General features: G+C 36.0%; 1 pseudogene; it reads left to right on the top strand.

The window, feature by feature from the left end:
- Nucleotides 1–22,201, top strand: part of LOC133642865 (ras-related protein Rab-37-like) — a 76,284-nt pseudogene that overhangs the window by 1,089 nt on the left and 52,994 nt on the right.

Below are 22,201 nucleotides of genomic sequence, written 5' to 3'. Positions count from 1 at the left end.
ATACAATAATAATATGAATTATTATATTTACATCTAAGGATGTCCGCTAATGGCTTTTTTTTGCCGATATCTGATATTCTGATATATATATATATATATATATATATATATATATATATATATATATATTTTCCCGATATATTTTTCCGATATTAAACCGATTCTTCAGCCCAAGAATTTGAATTGAATTGAATCGTGAGTCGTAAGATTCAAGTTCTTACTGCATCGTAGGAGTGCTGGAAAATATAGATTCTTATTAACTCAACCCAACTCTTAATTACCGATACCGATATATACAGTCATGGAATCAACACATTATTATGCCTAATTTGGACAACCAGGTATGGTGAAGATAAGGTCCTTTTTTTAAATTAATAAAATAAGATAAATAAATTAAAAACATTTTCTTGAATAAAAAAGCAAGTAAAACAATATAAAAACAGTTACATAGAAAACTAGTAATGAATAAAAATGAGTCAAATTAGGTGTTAAAGGTTAGTATTATTAGTGGAGCAGTAGCACCCACAATCATGTGTGCTTACGGACTGTATCCGATATTCCGATATCGTCCAACCCTTTAATTACCGATACCGATATCAACCGATATATACAGTCATGGAATTAACACATTATTATGCCTAATTTGGACAACCAGGTATGGTGAAGATTAGGGATGTCCGATAATGGCTTTTTGCCGATATCCGATATTCCGATATTGTCCAACTCTTTAATTACCGATACCGATATCAACCGATACCGATATATGCAGTCGTGGAATTAACACATTATTATGCCTAATTTGAACAACATGTATGGTGAAGATAAGGTACTTTTAAAAAAAAATAATAAAATAACTAAATTAAAAACATTTTCTTCAACACAGTTACATAGAAACTAGTAATTAATGAAAATGAGTAAAATTAGCTGTTAAAGGTTAGTACTATTAGTGGAGCAGCAGCACGCACAATCATGTGTGCTTACGGACTGTATCCCTTGCAGACTGTATTGATATATAATGTAGGAACCAGAATATTGATAACAGAAAGAAATGGGGGGAGGGAGGTTTTTTGGGTTGGTGCACTAATTGTAAGTGTATCTTGTGTTTTTTATGTTGATTTAATAAAAAAATAAATAAATAAAACAACCTGATACAGATAATAAAAATACAGATAATTTCCGATATTACATTTTAACGCATTTATCGGCCGATAATATCGGCAGGCCGATATTATCGGACACCCCTAGTGAAGATAAGGTCCTTTTTTTTTTAAATTAATAAAATAAAATAAGATAAATAAATTAAAAACATTTTCTTGAAGAAAAAATAAAGTAAAGCAATATAAAAATAGTTACATAGAAACTAGTAATGAATGAAAATGAGTCAAATGAAGTGTTAAAGGTTAGTACTATTAGTGGAGCAGCAGCACGCACAATCATGTGTGCTTACGGACTGTATCCCTTGCAGACTGTATTGATATATATTGATATATAATGTAGGAAGCAGAATATTAATAACAGAAAGAAACAACCCTTTTGTGTGAATGAGTGTGAATTTTTGGGTTGGTGCACTAATTGTAAGTGTATCTTGTGTTTTTTATGTGGATTTAATAAAAAATAAAAATAAACGATACTGATGATAAAAAACTGATACCGATAATTTTCGATATTACATTTTAACGCATTTATCGGCCGATAATATCGGCAGGCCGATATTATCGGACACCCCTAGTGAAGATAAGGTCCTTTTTTTTTTTAAATTAATAAAATAAAATAAGATAAATAAATTAAAAACATTTTCTTGAAGAAAAAATAAAGTAAAGCAATATAAAAATAGTTACATAGAAACTAGTAATGAATGAAAATGAGTCAAATGAAGTGTTAAAGGTTAGTACTATTAGTGGAGCAGCAGCACGCACAATCATGTGTGCTTACGGACTGTATCCCTTGCAGACTGTATTGATATATATTGATATATAATGTAGGAAGCAGAATATTAATAACAGAAAGAAACAACCCTTTTGTGTGAATGAGTGTGAATTTTTGGGTTGGTGCACTAATTGTAAGTGTATCTTGTGTTTTTTATGTGGATTTAATAAAAAATAAAAATAAACGATACTGATGATTAAAAAACTGATACCGATAATTTTCGATATTACATTTTAAAGCATTTATCGGCCGATAACATCAGCAGGCCGATATTATCGGACATCTCTACTAATCATTGGGGTGCTGGAAAGAATCGATTCCAAGCTGAATTGCGATTCTGAATGAACTCGTTGTCAATTTTTTTTTTTAGTTATTATCAGCTTTTGTAACTTGTTTTGGGAAAAAAGTTAATGTAACATATAATGTGTCGCAAGAGTCTCTTTGGAACGAGAACCAGGCTGAATCGATTCTGAATCGAATCGACACCCATAAAAACCGGAGTCAGTTTAAGGGGAAGTAAGATCGGCATGGATGTGACATTCGAGGGCTGCTGGAAAATATTCATTCACCTCCAATATCGCGATTCTTCTTTTTCCCCGATTCTGAATCGGTCATTTTACACAAAATAATTAGGAGTGCCAACTTTGGGCACCTAACGAGGCGACGATTCGATTCAGAATCGATTCTCGCAATGTATAATTTGGCATCATAATTATAATAAACTTTTCAAATCAAGGTACAGGTAAGAACATTGATTTTGAAATTGTTTGATTTGGAATCAGGATGAATAAGAATCGTGATTTGGGTGTGACTCTTTTTTTAAAAATATTACATTAATATTATATTGCAAAAGTAGTTAGAATTTTTTTTAAATTGTTGTTTTTATTTTGAAGAATTGATTTTTAAAATGACTGTTTTGAGGGATTCGATTCTGAACCGATTCTTCAGCCCAAGAATTTGAATTGAATTGAATCGTGAGTCGTAAGATTCAAGTTCTTACTGCATCGTAGGAGTGCTGGAAAATATACATTCTTATTAAACCCGATTCTCAATAGATTCACATTTAAAAATCATTTAAATATTTTTTTTATCGTAACCTATTTTATCATTTTTATGCCAAATATTATGTTGTGGGACATCGGTTTGAATCGAGAATCGTGTTGAATCAAAACATTCAGATTTGAATCGGCAAACCAAGAACGGGATTGGAATTGGACCTGGGAGTTGTCCGATTCTGATTCGATTCATACATTTTTGAATTGTTTAAAATACTAATTTCATTTTTTTTTTTTTGAGGACATTTTTTGGGCATCTCCGTGCTAACTCGCTGCGTTTATAAATCGTACGCCAAGAGAACCTTTTGTATCTGTAACCTGTTTTGGAGTAAGTCGATTCATATTTTCCTGCCAGAGAAATATATATATATACATATGCATATATATGCGCCATAATCGACCCCCTTGTGGTGGACAATTATAATGTCATAACATCCTTCTAAATTCACCGATCTTCCTGATTTTTTTTTATGGTGAGTCGCGGCATTGGGTGAGACGCTACTGCGTGCTGCTGTGCCACCATTATCGCCCCCTTGTGGAGGAAATATATAACAGCATAACTTCCTTCTACATTCACCGATCTTCCTGAACATTTTTATTGTGAGTCGCAGCATTGGGTGACACGCTACTGCGTGACTGCTGTGCCGCCATTATCGCCCCCTTGTGGAGGAAATATATAATGTCATAACTTCCTTCTACATTCACCGATCTTCCTGATTTTTTTTTTATGTGAGTCGCGGCATTGGGTGAGGCGCTACTGCGGAAACTGCTGTGCCGCCATTATCGCCCCCTTGTGGGAGGAAATATGTAACGTCATATCTTCCTTCTATATTCACCGATCTTCCTGAAATTTTTTACGGTGAGTCGCGGCATTGGGTGAGACGCTACTGCAAGACTGCTGTGGCGCCATAATTGCCCCCTTGTGGAGGAAATGTATAACGTCATAACTTCTTTCTTCATACTCCGATTTTCCTGAATTATTTTTATTGTGAGTCGCGGCGTTGGGTGAGGCGCTACTGCGTAACTGCTGTGGCACCATTATCGCCCCCTTGTGGAGGAAATATATAGCAGCCTAACTTCTTTCTACATTCACCGATCTTCCTGAAAATGTTTATTGTGAGTCGCAGCATTGTGTGAGACGCTACTGCAAGACTGCTGTGCCGCCAATATCGCCATCTTGTGGAGGAAATATATAACGTCATATCTTCTTTCTACATTCACCGATCTTCCTGAAATTTTTTACGGTGCATCGCAGCGTTGGGTGAGACGCTACTGCATGACTGCTGTGGCACCATTATCGCCCCCTTGTGGTTGACAATTATAACGTTATAACTTCCTTCTACATTCACCGATCTTCCTGAATTTTTTTTATGGTGAGTCGCGGCGTTGGGTGAGACACTACTGCGTGACTGCTGTGCCGGCATTATCGCCCCCTTGTGGAGGAAATATATAACGTCATAACTTCTTTCTACATACACCGATCTTCCTGAATTATTTTTATTGTGAGTCGCGGCGTTAAGTGAGGCGCTACTGCGTAAATGCTGTGCCGCCATTAACGCCCCCTTGTGGTGGACAATTATAACGTTATAACTTCCTTCTACATTCACCGATCTTCCTGAATTTTTTTTATGGTGAGTCGCGGCGTTGGGCAAGAGGCTACTGCGTAACTGCTTTTGCGCCATTATCGCCCTCTTGTGGAGGAAATATATAACGTTATAACTTCCTTCTACATTCACCGATCTTCCTGAATTTTTTTTTATTGTGAGTAGCAGCATTGGGTGAGATCCTACTGCGTAACTGCTGTGCCGCCATTATCGCCCCCCTTGTGGAGGAAATATATAACAACATAACTTCTTTCTACATTCACCGATCTTCCTGAATTTATTTTATGGTGAGTCGCGGCGTTGGGCAAGAGGCTACTGCGTAACTGCTTTTGCGCCATTATCGCCCTCTTGTGGAGGAAATATATAACGTTATAACTTCCTTCTACATTCACCGATCTTCCTGAATTTTTTTTTATTGTGAGTAGCAGCATTGGGTGAGATCCTACTGCGTAACTGCTGTGCCGCCATTATCGCCCCCTTGTGGAGGAAATATATAACAATATAACTTCTTTCTACATTCACCGATCTTCCTGAATTTTTTTTATGGTGAGTCGCGGCGTTGGGCAAGAGGCTACTGCGTAACTGCTGTTGCGCCATTATCGCCCTCTTGTGGAGGAAATATATAACGTTATAACTTCCTTCTACATTCACCGATCTTCCTGAATTTTTTTTTATTGTGAGTAGCAGCATTGGGTGAGATCCTACTGCGTAACTGCTGTGCCGCCATTATCGCCCCCTTGTGGAGGAAATATATAACAGCATAACTTCTTCTACATTCATTGATCTTCCTGAATTTTTTTATGGTGAGTCACGGCATTGGGTGAGACGCTACTGCAAGACTGCCGTGGCGCCATTATTGCCCTCTTTTGGCGGAAAATGATAGCAGTCATAACTTCTATCCACATGCTCCAATGTTCATGACATGTGCGCTGGTGGGTGGGACGTGACCGCATGCGTCATGCGTTCCTGAGTAGCACAGAGGTGCGAGGACCCGTTCAACGCTACTTGCAGCCAACTTGACTTGTCAATGGAACTTTACCAGAATCCTCATGTCGGGAAATAGTTTTCAGTCTTCTGCAGCTGTACATCCTGGTATTTCCTGCTGACACCTTGTCTTCTGCTCAACAGGTGATGCTGCTGGGAGACTCGGCCGTGGGGAAGACGTGCATCTTGCTGCGCTTTAAAGACGGAGCCTTTGTGGGAGGAAACTTCATCGCCACCGTCGGGATAGACTTTAGGGTGAGAGAGATCCCGAAAGATCTTTTTTTTTTTTCCCTGTGTCTGTGAAAGCAACATTTCCTCCTCCCTGAGTGTGACAATTAGCACCTTGTGTGACGCTAGCACCAAATGTGCTAACAGCCTGCGTGTGCTGCTGGGAGGCACCAACTGTTTCATAATAAACACTTTTTTACTGTAAAGTAAAAAACAGATTAGAGTAAATAGAAAGTAACAGTAATGTATATTTCTTCCACTTACAATCAATCACTAAAAATATTGACTCTAGATTTTATGGGGGAGAAATTCACTTTACAGTAAGATTGACAATGGTAGCCAGTTTTTAAGTGACACTAAGTTGGTGAAAATAAAAACAGACATTTATAGTAAAATTCTGGCGACTGAGCTGTCAATTTTTATTGTAAATCTAAAGCACCAACAAAAAGTTGATGGATGTTTTGGTAAATTACTGTCAGTCCGGTCGGCAGGATTTTACTGTCAAATTAAAGTGGCACTTTTTTTTACTTACAAGTAAAAGGTGTAAAAGCAAGTGTATGTTTTACAATAAGAATTGGCAGTTTAGTTCTTGGACTTTTACCATCAAATGAAGCCATTGTGACTTTACTGTCATTGAGTGGAAATAAACTCAACTCACTTTTTTTTTTTGCCATAAAAGCAACTTTTTTTTTTACTCTGCAGCGCTTTGGGCCAGGTACACCCTCGACACGTTTAGACCGGGTGTTGTTGATCATTTTTTATCACAAACCCCCCTCCCAGGGGACGACATGATACCTCCCTCTCACGCCCCCCCCAAAGTGAGCTTTTATGATCCTAGACCAGGGGTCGGCAACCTTTACCACTCAAAGAGCCATTTTGGCAAGTTTCACAAATTAAAGAAAGTGATGGGAGCCACAAAAAAAATTTACAATTTAAAATGAAAAACACTGCATACAGAGCTTAAATGCTTTGTGCTATATTAACCAGGGGTCTCCGACACACGCACCGGCACGCACTTTAATGTGGACATTTGATGTTAGTGCAGCCCGCGAGTTTTGAACGAATGGCGCTTGATAGCGTCATACTTGCCAATCCTCTCATTTTTCCCCGGGAGACTCCCGAATATCAGAGCGTGATGACACCGCCCTCTACAGTCTGCCCTAACTGTGTACCTGCTTGACTACACGTAAGTGACAGCAAGGCGTACTACCTCAGCAACCACACATCTTATACTGACGGTGCCAATACCCAGAATCCCATGCAGCACCAACTCTTCCGTACTAGTTCAGCAACCACACATCTTACACTGACGGTACCAATACACATCTGACACTGACGGTACCAATACACATCTTACACTGACGGTACCAATACCCAGAATCCCATGCAGCACTAACTCTTCCGCTCAACCAACGCAAGGAGAGGGGGGGGGGGGTTGATGTGTGGGGGGGTTGTGGTAGCGGGGTGTATAATCTAGACCGGAAGAGTTAGGACTGCATGGGATTCTGGGTAATGGTTGTGTTGTGTTTATGTTGTGTTACAGTGCAGATGTTCTCCAGAAATGTGTTTTTCATTCTTTTTTGGTGTGGGTTCACAGTGTGGCGCATATTTGTAACGTAACAATGTTAAAGTTGTTTGATACGGCTACCGTCAGTGTAAGCTGTGTGGCTGATGAGTAAGTATGCTTTGCTGTCTCCTGTTTGTGAGATTAATAACAACATGCAACATGCGGCTGGACTGGCACGCTGTATGTAAATGCTATAGAGGACAATTACTGCAGTGCAATCAGGGCACGCCCTTTATTTAGTATTTATAGTCTAAACAGGATTATTTTTTCCCTGGGAGTTATTTATGAGAGACACTGAGATCCATAAGTCTCCTGGGAAAATCGGGGGGTCGGCAAGTATGTAGCTGAGCCGCATCAGAGTGGTCAAAGAGCCGCATGCGGCTCCGGAGCCGCGGGTTGCCGACCCCTGTCCTAGACAAACTTTAATGATCCACAAGGGAAATTGTTCAAAATGGTCAACAAAATCAGCTTTTATGATCGTTCAAATATTGTCAGCAAAATCAGCGTCATTAGCCTTCAAATATCGTCAATAAAAACCGAAAAAATCAGCCTCATGAGCCTTACAATATGGTCTACTAAAACAGCAAAATCAGCTTTTATGATCCTTTTTTTTTTTTTACTCTGCAGCGCTTTGGGCCAGGTAGACCCTCGACACGTTTTAGACCGGGTGTTGTTGATCATTTTTTATCACACACCCCCCCTCCCAGGGGACTGACATGATACCTCCCTCTCACGCCCCCCCCCCAAAGTCAGCTTTTATGATCCTTCAAATATGGTCAACAAAAACGGAAAAATCGGCTTTTATGAGCCTTTAACTGTTGTCCACAAAAACAGCAAAATCAGCTTCACGAGCCTTTAAATATTGTCAAAAAAAACACCGCAAAATCAGCTTTATAAGCCTTCAAATATGGTAAAAAAAAAAACCCAAAAAAACAGCAAAATCAGCTTCATGAGCCTTCAAATATTGTCAACAAAAACAGCAAAATCAGTTTCACAAGCCTTCAAATATTGTCAACAAAAACAGCAAAATCAGCTTTTATGATCCTTCAAATATTGCCAACAAAAAACAGGAAAATAAGCTTTTATGATCCTTCAAATATGGTCAACAAAAACAGCTAAATCCGCTTTTATGATCCTTCAAATATTTTCAACAAAAACATCAAAATCAGCTTTATGATCCTTCAAATATCCATCCATCCATTTCCTACCCTTTGTCCCTCTTGAGGTGGCGGGGGGTGCCGGATGGTCAATAAAAACAACAAAGTCAGTTTTATGAGCCTTCAAATATTGTCAACAAAAACAGCAAAATTGGCTTTTATGATCCTTCAAATATTGTCAACAAAATCAGCTTCATGAGCCTTGAAATATTGTCAACTAAAACATCAAAATTATCTTTTATGATTCTTCAAATATCCATCCATCCATGTCCTACCGCTTGTCCTTGGGATTGCGGGGGCGGGGTGGGGGGTGCTGGATGGTCAACAAAAACAGCAAAGTCAGTTTTGTGATCCTTCAAATATGGTCAACAAAAACAGCAAAATCAGCGTCGAGGATCCTTCAAATATGGTCAACAAAGTCAGCTTTTATGATCCTTCAAATATTGTCAACAAAAACAGCTTTTATAAGCCTTCAAATATTTTCAACAAAAAACAGCAAATTCAGCTTCATTAGCCTTCAAATATCGTCAATAAAAACAGAAAAATCAGCCTCACGAGCCTTCAAATATGGTCAACAAAAAAAGCAACATCAGCTTTTATGAGCCTTCAAATATGGTCAACAAAAACAGCAACATCAGCTTTTATGAGCCTTCAAATATGGTCAACAAAAACAGCAAAGTCAGTTCTATGATCCTTCAAATATGGTCAACAAAAACAGCAAAGTCAGTTCTATGATCCTTCAAATATGGTCAACAAAAACAGCAAAGTCAGTTATATGATCCTTCAAATATGGTGAACAAAAACAGCAAAGTCCGTTCTATGATCCTTCAAATATTGTCAACAAAAACAGCAAAATTGGCTTTTATGATCCTTCAAATATTGTCAACAAAATCAGCTTCATGAGCCTTGAAATATTGTCAACTAAAACATCAAAATTTATCTTTTATGATTCTTCAAATATCCATCCATCCATGTCCTACCGCTTGTCCTTGGGGTTGCGGGGGCTGGATGGTCAACAAAAACAGCAAAGTCAGTTGTATGATTCTTCAAGTATGGTCAACAAAAACAGCAAAGTCAGTTCTATGATCCTTCAAATATTGTCAACAAAAGCAGCTTTTATGAGCCTTCAAATATTGTCAACAAAAACAGCTAAATCAGCTTTTATGACCCTTCAACTATGGTCAACAAAAACAGCAAAATCAGCGTCGAGGATCCTTCAAATATGGTCAACAAAGTCAGCTTTTATGATCCTTCGAATATTGTCAACAAAAACAGCTTTTATAAGCCTTCAAATATGTTCAACAAAAACAGCAAATTCAGCTTCATTAGCCTTCAAATATCGTCAATAAAAACAGAAAAATCAGCCTCACGAGCCTTCAAATATGGTCAACAAAAAAAGCAACATCAGCTTTTATGACCCTTCAAATATGGTCAACAAAAACAGCAACATCAGCTTTTATGAGCCTTCAAATATGGTCAACAAAAACAGCAAAGTCAGTTCTGTGATCCTTCAAATATGGTCAACAAAAACAGCAAAGTCAGTTATATGATCCTTCAAATATGGTCAACAAAAACAGCAACATCAGCTTTTATGAGCCTTCAAATATGGTCAACAAAAACAGCAAAGTCAGTTCTATGATCCTTCAAATATGGTCAACAAAAACAGCAAAGTCAGTTCTATGATCATTCAAATATGGTCAACAAAAACAGCAAAGTCAGTTCTATGATCCTTCAAATATGGTCAACAAAAACAGCAAAGTCAGTTCTATGATCCTTCAAATATGGTGAACAAAAACAGCAAAGTCAGTTCTATGATCCTTCAAATATTGTCAACAAAAACAGATTTCATAAGCCTTCAAATATGTTCAACAAAAACAGCAAAATAAGCTTCATTAGCCTTCAAATATCGTCAATAAAAACAGAAAATCAGCCTCATGAGCCTTCAAATATGGTCAACAAAAAAGCTAAATCTGCTTTTATGATCCTTCAACTATGGTCAACAAAAACAGCAAAATCCGCTTCATGAGCTTTCAAATATCCATCCATCCATTTTCTACCGCTTGTCCCTTTTGGGGTGGTGGGGGATGCTGAATGGTCAACAAAAGCAGTAAAGTCAGTTGTATGATCCTTCAAGTATGGTCAACAAAAACAGCAAAGTCAGTTCTATGATCCTTCAAATAATGTCAACAAAAACAGCAAAAGCAGCTTTAATGAGCCTTCAAATATTGTCAACAAAAACAGCTAAATCAGCTTTTATGACCCTTCAACTATGGTCAACAAAAACAGCAAAATCCGCTTCATGAGCCTTTCTAATATCCATCCATCCATTTTCTACCGCTTGTCCCTCTTGGTGTGGCGGGGGGTGCTGGTCAACAAAAACAGCAAAGTCAGTTGTATGATCCTTCAAGTATGGTCAACAAAAACAGCAAAGTGAGTGGTGACAGGAGGAAGGTGTTGCAGACAGCAAAGATGGAGCTGCTTGGACGTTGATTTAGCAGCTGTCAAAGGGGCAACAGGAGGTCAGAGGTCAGGATGTGTCCATGGTGGTCACATGATCTCATCACATGATCTAATCACATGATCTCATCATCAAACAACAGTTGTTTTTTTCCGCTGCTGCTGTGGCCTCTTGCAACATGGCCGCTCTATTTTGAGCAGACGTCTTCAGTCAGCACGCGCGTCATAATTGTGGGCAATAAAAGCCATGGCAACAAATGCAGGGCTGCAAGAAGAGTGCGTTCTGCCGTCTGCCGTTCGCCTGCTTTGTTCTTGCTGCTCTGCTTTCCCTCGTGCACTCGCACACTTCCTGTGTGTGAAAGTGAACAAAGAACAACAACCTGCTAAATACACACTGTCTACTGCCACTTGCAGTATTTCACTACTGCACTCTTTAAAGTACTTTGACTTTATGTTTCATCTTCCAGTGTAGGACGTGCTTTAAGTGTGTGTGAAAGGGCTTGGAAAGACTTTAATTGTGTATACAATTATTTTTATTACCCTATTTTCTAGACTATATAAGCCACACCCACTCAATTTTAGAGAAAATAATATTGTTCCACATATAAGTCGCAGATATATACCTTGTGAAATGAGTTATTTACACAGAAATATTCTGTAAATATTTGAAGGATCATAAAAGCTGATTTTGCTATTTTTGTTGACAATATTTGAAGGATCATAAAAGCTGATTTTGCTATTTTTGTTGACAATATTTGAAGGATCATTAAAGCTGATTTTGCTATTTTTGTTGACAATATTTAAATGACCATATAAGCTAATTTTGGTATTTTTGTTGACAATATTTGAAGGATCATAAAAGCTGATTTTGGTATTTTTGTTGACAATATTTGAAGGATCATAAAAGCTGATTTTGCTGTTTTTGTTGACAATATTTGAAGGATCATTAAAGCTGATTTTGCTGTTTTTGTTGACAATATTTGAAGGATCATTAAAGCTGATTTTGCTATTTTTGTTGACAATATTTGAAGGATCATAAAAGCTGATTTTGCTGTTTTTGTTGACAATATTTGAAGGATCATTAAAGCTGATTTTGCTATTTTTGTTGACAATATTTAAATGACCATATAAGCTAATTTTGGTATTTTTGTTGACAATATTTGAAGGATCATAAAAGCTGATTTTGGTATTTTTGTTGACAATATTTGAAGGATCATAAAAGCTGATTTTGCTGTTTTTGTTGACAATATTTGAAGGATCATTAAAGCTGATTTTGCTGTTTTTGTTGACAATATTTGAAGGATCATTAAAGCTGATTTTGCTATTTTTGTTGACAATATTTGAAGGATCATAAAAGCTGATTTTGCTGTTTTTTGTTGACAATATTTGAAGGATCATTAAAGCTGATTTTGCTGTTTTTGTTGACAATATTTGAAGGATCATGAAAGCTGATTTTGCTGTTTTTGTTGACAATATTTGAAGGATCATAAAAGCTGATTTTGCTATTTTTGTTGACAATATTTGAAGGATCATAAAAGCTGATTTTGTTGACAATATTTGAAGGATCATAAAAGCTGATTTTGTTATTTTTGTTGACAATATTTGAAGGATCATAAAAGCTGATTTTGCTGTTTTTGTTGACAACATTTGAAGGATCATAATAGCTGATTTTTCTATTTTTGTTGACAATATTTGAAGGATCATAAAAGCTGATTTTGTTGACAATATTTGAAGGATCATAAAAGCTGATTTTGTTATTTTTGTTGACAATATTTGAAGGATCATAAAAGCTGATTTTGCTGTTTTTGTTGACAACATTTGAAGGATCATAAAAGCTGATTTTTCTATTTTGTTGACAATATTTGAAGGATCATAAAAGCTGATTTTGTTGACAATATTTGAAGGATCGTAAAAGCTGATTTTGCTGACAATATTTGAAGGATCAGGTGACTTGTCCAGGGTGTACCCCGCCTTCCGCCCGATTGTAGCTGAGATAGGCTCCAGCGCCCCCCCGCGACCCCAAAGGGAATTAGCGGTAGAAAATGGATGGATAAAAGCTGATTTTGCTATTTTTGTTGACGATATTTGAAGGATCATAAAAGCTGATTTTGCTATTTTTGTTGAGAATATTTGAAGGATCATAAAAGCTGATTTTGCTATTTTTCCCGACAATATTTGAAGGATCATAAAAGCTGATTTTGCTGACAATATTTGAAGGATCATAAAAACTGATTTTGCTATTTTTGCTGACAATATTTGAAGGATCATAAAAGCTGATTTTGCTATTTTTCCCGACAATATTTGAAGGATCATAAAAGCTGATTTTGCTGTTTTTGTTGACAATATTTGAAGGATCATAAAAGCTGATTTTGCTGTTTTTGTTGACAATATTTGAAGGATCATAAAAGCTGATTTTGCTATTTTTGTTGGCAATATTGGAAGGATCAAAAAAGCTGATTTTGTTGACAATATTTGAAGGATCATAAAAACTGATTTTATTGACGATATTTGAAGGATCATAAAAGCTGATTTTGGTGACAATATTTGAAGGATCATAAAAGCTGATTTTGCTATTTTTGTTGACAATACTTGACGGATCATAAAAGCTGATTTTGCTGTTTTTGTTGACTATATTTGAAGATCATAAAAGCTGATTTTGCTATTTTTCCCGACAATATTTGAAGGATCATAAAAGCTGATTTTGCTGACAATATTTGAAGGATCATAAAACTGATTTTGCTATTTTTGCTGACAATATTTGAAGGATCATAAAAGCTGATTTTGCTATTTTTCCCGACAATATTTGAAGGATCATAAAAGCTGATTTTGCTGTTTTTGTTGACAATATTTGAAGGATCATAAAAGCTGATTTTGCTGTTTTTGTTGACATATTTGAAGGATCATAAAAGCTGATTTTGCTATTTTTGTTGGCAATATTTGAAGGATCAAAAAAGCTGATTTTGTTGACAATATTTGAAGGATCATAAAAACTGATTTTATTGACAATATTTGAAGGATCATAAAAGCTGATTTGGTGACAATATTTGAAGGATCATAAAAACTGATTTTATTGACAATATTTGAAGGATCATAAAAGCTGATTTTGCTATTTTTGTTGACAATACTTGACGGATCATAAAAGCTGATTTTGCTGTTTTTGTTGACTATATTTGAAGGATCATAAAAGCTGATTTTGCTGTTTTTGTTGACAATATTTGAAGGATCATAAAGCTGATTTTGCTATTTTTGTTGACAATATTTGAAGGATCAAAAAAGCTGATTTTGTTGACTATTTGAAGGATCATAAAAACTGATTTTATTGACGATATTTGAAGGATCATTAATGCTGATTTTGCTATTTTTGTTGACAATATTTGAAGGATCATAAAAGCTGATTTTGGTGACAATATTTGAAGGATCATAAAAGCTGATTTTGCTATTTTTGTTGACAATATTTGAAGGATCATAAAAAGCTGATTTTGGTATTTTCGTTGACCATATTTGAAGGCTCATAAAAGCTGACTTTGGGGGGGGCGTGAGAGGGAGGTATCATGTCTGTCCCCTGGGAGGGGTGTGTGTGATAAAAAGGATCAACAACACCCGGTCTAAAACGTGTCGAGGGTGTACCTGGCCCAAATCGCTGCAGTGTACAAAAGAAAGTGTGAGTTGAGTTTATTTCCACTCAATGACAGTAAAGTCACAATGGCTTCTTATAAAGACTTTAATTGCGTATCAAATTCTTATTATGCTACTTTCCAGACTATATAAGCCACACCCACTCAATTTTAGAGAAAATAATATTGTTCCATATATAAGTCGCAGATATATACCTTGTGAAATGAGTTATTTACACAGAAATATTCTGCAAATGTTTATTTACATACCTTAATTGTTTCCAAACGGTGTCTGCAACATGGCAGTAAAACGGCCGATCAAACAAAACAGAAGTCATAGTCATGGACCCGTTAGCTGCGCAAGCTAGCTCTCCAATCAGCTAAACAGACTCAATAACTCCACGGTGACGTTTTGGTGAATTTACTGAGGAGTTTGTGAAACTCAAACAATACAAAAAGTTAGCATTTTAGCTAATGCTAATGTCGCTAGCTTGATTACATTACGATAGCATGTACAAATATGCATGAAAACACTCCTACAGACATCACACATGGGACGCTTTAGTAAGTAAGAATTGTTTTAGTTATATTGTAAAACTTGCAAACGTCGCTTGGAGTGACGAAGGAATAATCCACACAAGTAGAAACGCTATGGACGGCGAGATGACAGAACAGCACTTGTACTTCCGGTGTAAGGCATCAACCAGCGGAAAAAAATATCCATAATCCATTGCATCGTTTTAATCTGGCACGATATCAGCAGGAATCACACATACTTGTATCATTTAGTAGTGTGGAATGTTGGAAAATGTTTGATGAAGTGAAACGAGGCAAACAGAGAACAATGGTAGCTACCAAAAACTCAACTATTTATTATTAACCGTCTGAATGGACTTAGTCTGTCTTTAAGTTGAAGTGGAGGGGTAATTGTTCTGTTTGGTGACACCTAGTGGTGACAATAATTCATGAAGTAACGCTCACGGTGAGTTAAGTTGAATGATGCAGACACGTTTGTTACTGGATACTTTCTAACAGCCTCGGAGAGTTTGTATGTGTAAGTAATATGTAACTATAATTATTTGATACTGTTTATATTGACAAATGTTATGCTTCCATGATTACTACTTATGTCTCGCTTGCTGTTGTGTGCTTAGCTGCTGTGTAGCTGCTCGCAGCTTTGCATGTTTACTTCTTGTACATGACTTTAGTAGAACGGAAGAAGTTGTGTGTTTATTGGAGTTTAGATGTTAGTCCATCTCTGCACAAGGAAACAGGACTGCTTGTATCGCACATTTCAGATGATACCATCCCGTACTTTCGTCTGCTGATATCATCACATCGTCACGTGGGAGGAGACTCGCCTCCCAGGCACCAGCAATAATCTCACCCAGTATTTCTGGTTTCTACTTGAACTTTTGTTTACACTTGCAGTAATACTAGCGATTAATGTCAATTGTGTACAGTATGCGACGTCATCAACAAGTGTGTACAGTACATAACGTCATCAACAAGTATGTAGAGTACGCGACATCATCAAGAAGTGTGTACAGTACGTGACGTCATCGAGTGTGTACAGTACGCAATGTCATCAAGTGTGTACAGTACGTGACGTCATCAACAAGTGTACAGTACGCGACGTCATTAAGAAGTGTGTACAGTACGCGACATAGTCAAGACGTGTATACAGTACGTGACATCAAGTGTGTACAGTACGTGACGTCATCAACAAGTGTGTACAGTATGTGACATCAAGAAGTGTGTACGGTACGCGACGTCATCAAGTGTGTACAGTACGTGACATCAAGAAGTGTGTACAGTACGTGACATCAAGTGTGTACAGTACGTGACGTCATCAACAAGTGTGTAGAGTATGCGACGTCATCCACAAGTGTGTACAGTACGTGACGTCATCAAGTGTGCACAATACGTGACGTCATCAAGTGTGCACAATACGTGACGTCATCAAGTGTGCACAGTACGTGACGTCATCAAGTGTGCACAATACGTGACGTCATCAAGTGTTTACAGTACGCGACATAATCAACAAGTGTTTACAGTACGCGACGTCATCAACAAGTGTTTACAGTATGCGACGTCATCAACAAGTGTGTACAGTACGCGATGTCATCAACAAGTGTGTACTGTACGCGACGTCATCAACAAGTGTGTAATGTACGCGACGTCATCAAGTGTGTACAGTACGCGACGTCATCAAGAAGTGTGTACAGTAAGCGACATCGACAACAAGTGAGTACAGTACGTGATGTCATCAAGTGTGCACAGTACGTGACGTCATCAAGAAGTGTGTTCAGTACGCGACATCGACAAGTGTGTACAGTACGTGACGTCATCAAGTGTGCACAGTACGTGACGTCATCAACAAGTGTTTACAGTATGCGACGTCATCAAGAAGTTTGTACAGTACGCAATGTCATCAACAAGTGTGTAACTGTACGCGACGTCATCAACAAGTGTGTACTGTATGCGACGTCATCAACAAGTGTACAGTACGCAACGTCATCAAGAAGTGTGTACAGTACGCGACATCGACAACAAGTGTGTACAGTACGTGACGTCATCAAGTGTGCACAGTACATGACGTCATCATGTGTGTACAGTACGCAATGTCATCAAGAAGTGTGTACAGTACGTGACATCATCCAAATCGCTGCCGTTGTGTCCTTGGGCAGGACACTCCACCCTTGCCCCCAGTGCCGCTCACACTGGTGAATGAATGATGAATGAATGATGGGTGGTGGTCGGAGGTGCAAACTGGCAGCCACGCTTCCGTCAGTCTACCCCAGGGCAGTTGTGGCTACAAATGTAGCTTACCACCACCAGGTGTGAATGAATGATGGCTGCTCACTTCTCTGTGAGCACTTTGAGTGTCTAAACAAGTGCTATATAAATCTAATCCATGGTTATTATTATTATCATGAAAGGTGAGGAGTGTTGGTTAGCAGAGGTCCTAACGAGGCGCTGACATTCTTCACACGTTGGAATGTTTGCAAGTGTGTTTAGAAATCCCCGTTCTTGACTTGCATGATCAGGTCACATGTCTTCACAGGGTGTGGACTTCAAACTTCTTGTCTTTGCCTTTGCATTTCTTTCACTTATTTACCTTCAATGTACACAATTCAAATGGATGGATGAATGAATGAAGTGTTGGCACACAAAGACTTAATTGGCTCCATCTGAAAGTTTGTAAATGGAAACATTTGCGAATGGAGGGTTTGTAAATGGAGGTTCACTGCATTACTCGATCCACATATGCTGACAACAATAAATTATTATTATTACGTCAGAAGTAGTTTGTATAAATGCATCAAAGCCCGAAGATATTCGGTTTCCCCTCTATTGTGCATATCAAACATATATTGTATTTGTTTATTTTGAAAGGAAAATGATCAATTATTGCTTTCTTTTACTTGAATGTTTTGTGAAGAAGAAACTGTACTTTTATTTTGTTACAGTAAGTTTCATTCCAATCGCTACATTTATCGAGATCAATGATAAATGAAGTGGCAGACCACTATAAGTGACCTGGCAGGCCACCTTAAATGATGTAGAGGGCCACTTAAAATGACGTGTCTGGCCACCTTTATTGACATGTCAGGCCAAATTACATGATGTGGCTGGCCAGAGTAGGCCGACAGTGTGATTTAGATGCTCACTGTTGATATTTTTAATTACTGCAGCTGTTGCTCACCACATCGCCAATTTTTTTAAAAGCAAATTATACAGCATTTTTATATTTTTAAGTATATTTTACACAATTTTTTTGAAGCATATTTTACACCGTTTGTATAATTTTTAAGCATATTTTACACCATTTCTATTATTTTTCAAGCATAATTTACACAATTTTAATAATTTTTAAAGCATGTTTTACACCATTTCTATTATTTTTCAAGCATAATTTACACAATTTTAATAATTTTTAAAGCATATTTTAGAGTTTTTTTTTTAAACGTTTTTTTTTACACAATTTCTATCATTTTTAAGCATATTTTACACCAGTGGTTCCCAACCACCGGGCCGCGGCCAAAAAAAATGTTTTTACATTTTTTTTAAAAATTAAATCAACATAAAAAACACAAAATATACATTATATCAATATAGATCAATACAGTCTGCAGGGATACAGTCCGTAAGCACACATTATTGTATTTCTTTATGAACCCGCCCTCGCCCCCCCGGTCCGTGGGACAAAATTTCAAGCGTTGACCAGTCCCCAGCTACAAAAAGGTTGGGGACCACTGTTTTACACAATTTGTGTTATATGTTTTTAGGCATAGTTTACATCATTTGTATTATATATTTTTTAAACCTTTTATAATTTTTTAAACACTTTTTACACCATTTTTATTATTTTTAAGCATATTTTACCCTATTTTTAATATATATTTAGCGTATTTTACACCACTTGTATTATATTTTTAAGCATATTTTACACCACATTTATTATATTTTAAAGCATTTTTTACACAATTTTTTATAAATTTTAAGCATATTTTACACCATTTTTTAAATTTTTTAAACATATTTTACATCATTATTTTTTAAGCATATTTTACAACATTTTTATTATATTTTGTAAACATTATATTTTACAACATTTTTGTTAAATTTTTAAGCATATTTTACACCACTTGTATTATATTTTTAAAGCATTTTTTACACCATTTTTATTATTTTTAAGCATATTGTACACCATTTTTATTATTTTAAAGCATATTTTACACAACTTTTATTATATTTTGTAAGCATATTTTATACCATTTTTTATTATATTTTTAAGCATATTGTACACCATTTTTATATTTTATGCATATTTTACACCATTTTTATTTTTTAAGCATATTTTACACCATTTATTATTTTTAAGCATATTTTACACCATTTCTATTATATTTTTAAGCATATTTTACACCATTTTTTAAAAGCATATTTTACACCATTTTTATTATTTTTTTGGCATCTTTTACACCATTTTTATGGTGGCAGAACAGTGCCTTGTGAAAAAGCGCACTAGGTCTACTCCACCAATCAAACAGAGCCTGGCAGTCACATGACCGCACTCAAAGCACATGCTGTAAAAAGTCACATGACATCATAATTCTTCAACACAAAAACATTTTCACATTTCAGCCTACAACAATTCCACGTCCAACTCCAGGATGCCATTTCGGGAGAAATTGCAAATAAATGTGAACTTTTGTGTGAATCTTAAAGTGCCAAAGTTGAACTGCAATGCTAACAGTTAGCAACACTTAGCATGCTGGCCAGGTAGAGTCAAGTAACAAATAAATATTAGCTAAAAAAAAACTAGCATGCTCACAGAACTATGTTAACATGCTAACAATAACATGCTTACAGTTAGCATAAGTGAAAATGAGGTAAATTAGCCAAAAAAACCAAACCAAACCTAGCATGCTAATGTTAGCTTGCTAAAAATACCAACTGCAGAATGTGTCAAGTACCAAAATATATTACTCTGCGATGAAACAATTGTTAGAAATGCTAACATTAGCATACATCAAGCAGCAAAATATGACACTAGTGAATACCTGTAGAATTAGCTAAAAAAGCTATCCTAATAACATTAGCATGCTAACAGGTAGCATTCGTCAAGTAACAAAATATTTGAAACTGACGTGTACACCTGCAATAAAAAGCTATCATGCTAATATTAGAATGTTAACAGTTGTGGCGCGGGGCGGTAAATAAATGAGCTTGTTCCCGCACTTTGGACACCACTTTTGGACCGGGCTTTCTGCTCCGCCGCTCCCAGTCTGTGGAACGCTCTCCCTGACCACCTGAGGGCACCACAGACTGTGGATGCCTTTAAAAAAGGCTTAAAAGCCCTTCTTTTTAAAAAAGCCTTTTTTTAGATATATGCATAATAGTTATAGCTATTTGGCTATTCCAATTTTTATTTTTATTTATTTCTTCATTATCTTTTTATTTATTTTTTAATACACTGTAGCACTTTGAGATTGTTTACTCAATATAAAGTGCTTTTTACAAATAAAATCTATTATTATTATTATTATTATTACTGCTCTTAGTAGCGGTGTCCTCACCTGAGTACCATTTCTGCACCCATGTCAGCGTGACGTAAACAATCCCAAGTTAGCATTCTGGCTAATTTAGCATTGTGGGTGTGTCACGGCCCTGTGCTGTGTTCATTGTGCACCAGGTGCATTGTAGGTATTTCACGGCCCTGTGCTCTCTTCCTGTCTCTCCAGAACAAGGTGGTAGACGTGGACAACCTGAAAGTCAAGCTGCAGGTGAGCAGCCTTCCCTTCCGTCTGCGGTGCGCCACACACACACACATTTTGAGTACACGCTGGGGATGACGTCATGGCCTACAGGTGTTGAGTGCGTGAAGAGGTGCAGGTTGGAGACACAACGATGTGGGGAAGGATGGTGTAGCTTCTTAACCTGTTAGTTCAGCACAAGGGGGAGGAGCCACAGGTAGATTCCTTGGCTGCACTCTTTTTAAGCATATTTTACACCATTTTTATTTTTATTTTTAGCATATTTTATATCATTTGTATTATATTTTTAAGCATATTTTACACAATTTGTATTATATTTTTAAGCATATTTTACACCATTTGTATTATTTTTTTAAGCATATTTTACACCATTTTTATTATTTTCAAGCATATTTTACACCATTTGTATTAATATTTTTAAGCATATTTTACACCATTTGTAATATATTTTTAAGCATATTTTACACCATTTTTATCATTTTTAAGCATATTTTACACAATGTGTATTATATTTTTAAGCATATTTTTCTTATATTTTTAAAGCATATTTTACACCATTTGTATTATTAATTTTAAAGCATATTTTAAACCATTTTTATTATATTTTTAGGCATATTTTACACCATTTTAATTATTTTGAAGCATATTTTACACAATTTTTATAATTTTTTAAGCATATTTTAAACCGTGTATTATATTTTTAAAGCATATTTTACACCCATTTTTAAGCATATATTACACCATTTGTATTATGTTTTTAAGCATATTTTACACCATTTTTATATTTTCAAGCATAATTTTATTAAATTTTTAAACATAATTTACACCAATTTCATCTTTTTTTAAGCATATTTTACACCATTTGTATTATATTTTAAGCATATTTTACACCATTTGTATTATATTTTTTAGCATATTTTACACCATTTTTATTATATTTTTAAGCATATTTTACACCATTTGGATGATCATTTTTAAGCATATTTTACACCATTTTTTATTATATTTTTAAGCATATTTTACACCATTTTAATTATGTTTAAGCATATTTTACACCATTGATTTTAATTCATTATTCATCTTTGAGCAATGACATTAAAAAAGAAAAATATCCCACTAAGATTCTCAGGGTCCCACTCATAAAAGTGTTAAAAGTAAGTCATACTTTATTATTTTATATTTTTACTTCCTAAGCTTAAATCTTTAGATCAACTTCAGATCTATCTGTCAAATATAGGTCATTATCTTTTTTGTTGTTTTTTTAGTTAGTTTTATGCCATTTTTTTAAATGGCAAAAACACTAAATATCCAATATTTTACCCATT

This window comes from Entelurus aequoreus, linkage group LG25 (assembly GCF_033978785.1).
Source record: "Entelurus aequoreus isolate RoL-2023_Sb linkage group LG25, RoL_Eaeq_v1.1, whole genome shotgun sequence".
NCBI classification, from domain to species: Eukaryota; Metazoa; Chordata; class Actinopteri; order Syngnathiformes; family Syngnathidae; genus Entelurus; species Entelurus aequoreus.
The sequence above is the reverse complement of the archived record's forward strand: the minus strand, read 5'-3'. Positions and strand labels throughout refer to the sequence as shown.